This window comes from Colobus angolensis, unplaced genomic scaffold (assembly GCF_000951035.1).
Source record: "Colobus angolensis palliatus isolate OR3802 unplaced genomic scaffold, Cang.pa_1.0 Scaffold91, whole genome shotgun sequence".
NCBI classification, from domain to species: Eukaryota; Metazoa; Chordata; class Mammalia; order Primates; family Cercopithecidae; genus Colobus; species Colobus angolensis.
In genome coordinates this window covers 6,169,229-6,176,472 of record NW_012123043.1, presented here as the reverse complement: position 1 = coordinate 6,176,472, position 7,244 = coordinate 6,169,229, and the positions used below count along the sequence as shown (strand labels likewise).

The 7,244-nt window shown below is 46.8% G+C and overlaps 1 long non-coding RNA gene across 1 annotated transcript; it reads left to right on the top strand.

The window, feature by feature from the left end:
- Window positions 1-37: 37 nt before the first annotated feature.
- Window positions 38-4,857, top strand: LOC105504364. The gene is made up of 4 exons (XR_001000606.1): window positions 38-528; window positions 674-850; window positions 4,088-4,279; window positions 4,724-4,857. It is a non-coding gene; the product is annotated as an uncharacterized LOC105504364 (long non-coding RNA).
- Window positions 4,858-7,244: the final 2,387 nt, after the last annotated feature.

The window sequence follows — 7,244 nt, the reverse complement described above, 5'->3', positions numbered from 1 at the left end:
CAGCCCCCTCCCTCGCAGCCTTGGCGGCGCTGAGGTCATCGCTCGCTGACGTCAGTGCTAGGAACCTGCGCCCGGCTGAGCTGAGCGAGACGAGAGGAGAAAGCGAGGCTCGGGGAAGGAGGCTGAGAACTCTGGAGGAAGGAGGCGGCTTCCGAGTACTCCACGCCGGGCAGGCCCCGGCCTCGCCTCTCCTCCCATTTTTAAGGCTCGGGTTAGAGGCCACCTCCTCCGAGAAGCCTTCGGTGACACCACCAGAAGGCTTCCCAGAACCGTTCCCAGGCGGTTCCCCTTTCGGATTCCGACAGCATTTTCCAACCATACACTGTCAGAACCACTCACCAGGACATGTTGTCACCATTTTACCTCTTTGCCTCGTCTCTTAACTAGATGAAATGGGTTCCTCTTGGCTCTTTGGAAAGGGAGGCTGTCTTCTGCTTATTTCCGTAGTAAACCCACCTCCCACAACAAGTTCCATTCTGCAGCAATGCCTTTTCTCTTGCTGAGAAACAATCAAGTCTAAGTTTTATGGTGGGTAGGGGTAGGGGTGTGTTGCAAGACTTTTGTCTTCTCAACTTATTTTTCTAGTTCTCACTTTCCTTAAGTGCTAATTTTTTTGAATTAGTAGTCTGCTCTCAACTGTACATATTTTTCCGTCCACTCCCTCGTTCCCCAGCCGTCTTCCTTCCTTATCGTGGATTGGACCTTCTCGAGAAAGAATCCGGCCTCAGTCTCCGTCTTCCACACTCAGGAACCAGGCACTCGGTAGATGTCTTCCGAATGGGGATAACTTCTACCCAACACCCCGAAGCCTGGCCCAGGGTCTGGCATACAGATGCCCAGTGTTTGTAAGGTGACTCAAACCCAATGGCCTCTGTAAATTCCTATTTTCCTTGAACTCTGAGCCCTCTGAGCACCTTCCGGAAGCAGTGTCCCTGTCCTTTTTCCTTGTGCCCCAGGCTTCTCCACCCCGCTGCCTGGCTGTGCTGGCCCTGGATCCCTTCCTGCCCCGTTCCCCACACTGTGTCTCCTCAGTCCTCCTCCCTTTTCTCTAGGCTGCCTTTCCTTGGAGAGGTCCTATGCATGTAGTCTGTCTTGATGTTTACTGTTTTACAGTGACTTTTCTCATCTGCACAGTCTGTCCTCCTGTCTTTCCATCCTGCTCCTGTTCCCACCGGCTCTGTCCTCTCCCTCAGATGTCCAGCCACCACCTCAATGTCAGCGGAAGCACATTGTCTTCTCCAAAGCTAGCTCCCTCTTGATCTCCATTTCTGTCAGCCATACCATCATTTCCCAGTCACTCCGTACAGAAAGGTCAGCCTCTCCTTGTACTTTGCTCCCCAGATCCAGTCCCCAAATCGGTTGCTTCTTGCTGTCTAGATGGTTGCAGTGGATTCCATCCAGTCCCATCCCCAGGCCACCCTTCCCACTGTTAGTGGAGTTCCCTTCCTAAAATACTTCATTCCCTAGCTCTTCTCTTGATTAGGTCATTCTGAAACATCCCCTCCCCGATTCATCTACTAATTCAAGTCCAGACTCCTTTGCCTAATGTTTGAGACCCTTCATAATTTAACCCCATCACCTTTTTAGGTTTCTGCTACTTTGTGTTCCAGGGTCACTCTTCTCACTGCCCTCTAAGTATCACAGCGAATCTACAGCCTGGATCCCTCAACAGCTTGCCCATGATCCCCATCTCTGCCCTGTAACGTGGTCCCCATTCCATGCATGCCTGAACATGCATGACCTTGCTGCTCCTTGGCTCATGTCCTTATCTCCTGCATACATCATTGTCTCTACCATGCCCCACCCCCACCTCAATCTCTCACACTACTGAAGGTACAGTGTAATCTTGGTCTTCTACCTTGAAAACCTATGCTGACCATTCTCTCGAGGCTGAGTTAGTCATCCATACCATTCATTGGGCATTCACAATCTATCATTTGGCATTGTTAGTGATCTTTTTAGAGACTCAACCACAGTTTGCAAGTTACTTGAAAACAGGTTACTATGCTCACATGTCCCACATTTCTGGGACAATTCAGAATTCAAATATGCTGCTCTACTGCTTCATATAACAAATCAAAATGACCCCAAATTCTAATATTTTGGCATTAAACATATCTCTTAGACGGCCTCTTTCACTGGCTTCTCCCCAAACGCTGGATCAGGCCAGATGAGGCCATTACTTCTCCTCACTGAGGGGAAAGAATTATTTGTTACAGGAAACAGGGCTGACCCTGGAAACAAGTTAACTTAAAGATATACCAAACCATACAGACCAGGTGTCAGCAAGGCCAGAACTGACCAAGGTCAACCACTAAGGAAGTCAGGGAAATAGGTCAAGATATAGACAGCTATATGGGGTCATTCAGCACCTAAATCTGAAAACACTGACCATCTTCCTGGGTATGTCTGTGACGGGGTGAGTCGTAGGAGATGACTAACATCTCTTGCAACTGAACTGCTGAAAAAAATACTGTGGTAGCCCCTTACCTGTTTTTTGCTTTAGAAAATAGAATTCTGTCCTTATGTAGATTTTTCTGTCACTCACCAGGCCACACAGTAAATTCTCAAGAGAACCAGGACTGGGACCAAATTTTCTGACTTCAAGTATGGGACCTTTTCATTAGACTGTGGTGCCCTTCTGCTGCTGTTGCATGGGCCGCCGTCCGGCAGAGCTGTCATTGCAGATGATGTAGTGAATGGGACAGGAGCCTGGAGGCTGGAACCCTTTGTCTCCACCATTACCCGGGGTATGTCTTGGCCTCCTCATTGGTGATTAGTTTGTGAACTTTGTGTAGGGCAGAGATGATCCATAAATACCAGAAGGCAGTGCCCCCACTTTCTCCTCTTTTCTTTTTCTTTTCTTTTCTTTTTTTTTTTTTTTGAGATGGGATCTCGCTCTGTCATCAGGCTGGAGTGCAGTGGCCCGATCTCAGCTCACTGCAACCTCCGCCTCCCGGGTTCAAGCAATTCTCCTGCCTTAGCCTCCCAAGTAACTGGGACTACAGGCATGTGCCACCATGCCCAGCTATTTTTGTATTTTTAGTAGAGGTGGGGTTTTATCATGTTGGCCAGGATGGTCTCGATCTCTTGACCTCGTGATCCACCCACCTCGGCTTCCCAAAGTGCTGGGATTACAGGTGTGAGCCATTGTGCCCAGACTCTCCTCTTTTCTTTCTATACACAAGCCTAGGGAGAGGAAGCTTAATTTATTTCACATTCAGAGTTCCCAAATCAATATACAGTGTAGCCGGGCGTGGTGGCTCATGCCTGTAATCCCAGGACTTTGGGAGGCTGAGGCAGACTGATCACTTGAGGACAGGAGTTTGAGACCAGCCTGGCCAACATGGCGAAACCCAGTCTCTACTAAAAATAAAGAATAATAATAATAATAATAAATTAGCTGGGTGTGGTGGCGGGCGCTGGTAATCCCAGCTACTCCAGAGGCTCAGGCAGGAGAATTACTTGAACCCAGGAGGCAGAGATTGCAGTGAGCCGAGATCACGACACTGCACTCCATCCTGGGCAACAGAGTGAGACTCCATCTCAAAACATAAAAAATAATTAATTAAAAAAATATATATGCATATGGTGTAATTGTACTCAACTCTGGATTTAGGTTCTCAATCAATTTCTGAACAAATACATTATAGTAGTCCCAATTGATTTTGAAATTTCCTGAAACTGCCCTTAAATTGCTAGGACTAGAATCCTTAGAAGCTCTAAAAGTCAAGCTGTCACCCCTGCTTTTTTTCTTTGCATGTTGCCTGTTGCTTCCCATTCCTTGGTATAATCAAGGTGCTGTTTGAGCAGCAAGATAAGGAGAGTGGGTCGCCTCTCCCTCCCAACCTGTCCTTCCTGCCCCTCCTCCTCCTCCTCTTCCTCCTCATTCTTCTCTCCCTCCCTCCACTCCCACCCAAGGGTCTTGTGTTGAATTTTGAACTTTAAATGTTGACATGTGCTGACCAGTGACTTCACCAACTGAAGAGGAGGAATGGGGTGGTGGAAGTGAGGGTGGACTTCATTTATGCCTCATCTGGACCAGAACTTCTGTCCCATTTGACCTCAGACCTATTGATTCCTCTAGTCCTGGTTGCTCATCTCGCCCACTTACATGGTCCACCTGTGTGAGCCACTCAGGAGTGACCCACCTGCTCTCTTCAGACCATATTCCCATTCAGAAGTGGGTCCCACTCCTCAGGCCTCTGTGCTGGCCCTGTCTGTGGGGTTAGCATGCAGCCCTGCTCTCCATTTCCAGCTCAGAAGCAACTGGATCTTTGTAAGTAATTTCTGTCTTTCCCAGAGCCCTGTTGGGCCTGTGGGGACTTTGCTTGGTTGCCTCAATTTTCTGAGCACAAGTAGAAACCTGAGGTTGAGTGAGGCAGGCAGAGGCTGGGCTGAGATATTCTAGGAGGATAACATCAGGTCATTTCTACACCATGCAGAGTGTATTTTTTGTTGGTCTGTGTGTGTGTGTGTCAGTGTGGTTAGGGAGTTATTAGTATGTATATTTGAGTGAGTATACATACTTAGATTGCACATGGGCTCTGATGTTTGTGGGTAGCAGGGGATATGGATATGTGTTCGCTATGTTAATAAGCACATACAATGGTATCTGTTGAAGAAGGACGTCTCGTGAAATGTTATGATAGAGTGTACATTTTGGTGGAGTATGTCTGAGTATATCTGGTGCAAATACTAATTTGATCTTTCCTCTTAACAGACCTCATTGGTGACAACTTGACTGTGCTGACCAGAGCTGATAAGAAACATCACCCGGGGAAGACCAGCTGCCTCTTCCTCACTTCCTAATCAGGGTGGAAATACTGCTAAATATATCACAACTCTTTGCAAGCATCGTTGGGTAACGATCAGGACATCTTTGGGGTTCCCTATCAGTTTCTCACAGAGTTGAACCTTTCAAGGTCAGTTCTAGGCCAGCCAGTCTGGGAGTCATTTTTTAGAATCAGAAGAGAATTTAAGAAGAGGAGAAAATGACATTGTCTCTAAAACCTGCTAATGAGAACTACAGGAAGGTAGCTATTTTTAATATTTCTGCTTTGAACCCCTTCCTCCACCCCAGAATGAACTGAGAGTAGGGACAGAAATAGATAATGCAAAGATGATTAGGGTTGAGGGTAAGCAGAAAGCTACCCATCTAGACTGAAGGAAGGCTTGCTAACACATCAGTAAGCAAACAGCTTTCTAATCTGCAAGTAATAAGTTTTACATCCCTGAGGACACTTTTTGAGATGGGACTTTGTTGTTTTTTGTTTTTTTGAGACGGAGTCTCGCTCTGTCACCCAGGTTGGAGTGCAGTGGTGCGGTCTTGGCTCACTGCAACTTCTGCCTTCCAAGTTCGAACAATTCTCCTGCCTCTGCCTCCCGAGTAGCTGGGATTACAGGTGCACACCACCACGCCCAGCTAATTTTTTTTGTTGTTGTTGTATTTTTAGTAGAGACAGGGTTTCATCATGTTGGTCAGGCTGGTCTTGAACTCCTGACCTTGTGATCTGCCCTCCTTGGCCTCCCAAAGTGCTGGGATTACAGGCGTGAGCCACCGCGCCCAGCCTGGGGCTTTTTGAGACCCTACTGAAGGCTGAAGAAGAGTCTGGAAGCTAAAGAGTAACCCATTCCACCACTTGTTCTGAAGATAGAAGCAGCAAAAAAATTAAATTGTACAAAAAGCACTTAAATTAGACAACAGAAGAATGTCCTGATACAAAGTAAGTGTCTAAGATGCCCGCTCCAGCCAGGACTCAGACACTCCTGGGTAGAGAGCATCTTCACAGTTTGGGATGAAAGTGACTACACGGAGTGGTGGAGTGAAGGCTGCAGGCCCCTCCCCAAGGTGGCATCTAACCCCGGAGGTATCAGGACCTCAGAGGCTACCCACATGATTTCCAGCTGATGAGCAGAAATAGCCATGGCAGGTGCAGGCTTCACTTGCTGCCACCAACTTGGGAGCTCACCAAACACCCGGTGGCCAAAAGCACCAGGGTCTCTCTAAGCCCCAGGCTCGCTGCCAGGCAAGCTTGGGTGCTTGGGAGGGCCATGGTTCTTCACAGTGCAGCCCCTGGATTTCTTCTCAGTTCACTCAACTCTCTCTCCTGAATCCCATCTGTGCAGCTCAGAAGTCACAAATTGGAACCCCCCAAGACAAAGCTGAACATAGATACAAATGGTTTTGTCTGTGTAGTGTTTAAGCACTTAAAAAATTCATTGTGAACATTTAATAATTAGGAAGTGTCAAAATGAAAATATCTAGAATTTCTCTGTAAAAACCAGAAGATCTGTTAACACTGATCCCACACTTCTATTTGGCAATGACTGGCCCCTAAGACAGGGGGTATGTCCTCTAGCTCACCACAGTCTCCACCGTTACCTACTGCATCCCTGCTGAGACAAAGTGGTACTTGCCATTTATTAAGCATGAATGCTGTTTTTTTTTTAAATTATACTTAATCCTCATTTGCATTACCTGCCTTGATTCTGGAGGTATTTGAATTTGCATCTCCTCATAAAGAATAAATCTCAAAATCATCATCTCTAATTTCACCTTTATTACAGAGCTTCCAATTCATTTTTTTTCCAATTGAGAGCTGGACACCTTTGGAGCATTTTTCTGGTGTTTCAGTCTCAACATGTAACAGATCAAAGATACTTCTCTCCCTTCTTCCTTGTTTCTTAGTTCTTTCTCTCTCTCCATAGTATTACCCTTCTTCTTTCTGCTTTAAAAACCTTCAATAGCGTCCCATTGCCTGTAGTACTAATTAAAAACCTCTCATCTGACATTCGAATGGCTGCGTACCAAGGGGCCTTAGGATACCCATTCAGATCACCCGGGAAGTTTGATAAAAATTCAGCTCATGCAGCCTCTCCCTGAGATTCCGGGCCCCGCCCACCTCAAACTACTGAATCAGTTATTCACTATGTGTGTGTATATATATATATATTTATATAACTCTGTGTGTGTGTGTGTGTATATATATATATATATTTTTTTTTTTTTCCTTTTTGAGACAAAGTCTCACTCTGTCACCCAGGTTGGAGTGCAATGGCGAGATCTCGGCTCCCTGCAACCTCTGCCCACCCAGGTTCAAGTGATTCTCCTGCCTCAGGCACCCGAGTAGCTGGGATTACAGGCACCTGCCACCACTCCTGGCTAATTTTTGTGTTTTAAGTAGAGATGGGGTTTCACTATCTTGGCCAGGCTGGTCTTGAACTCCTGACCTCGTGATCCA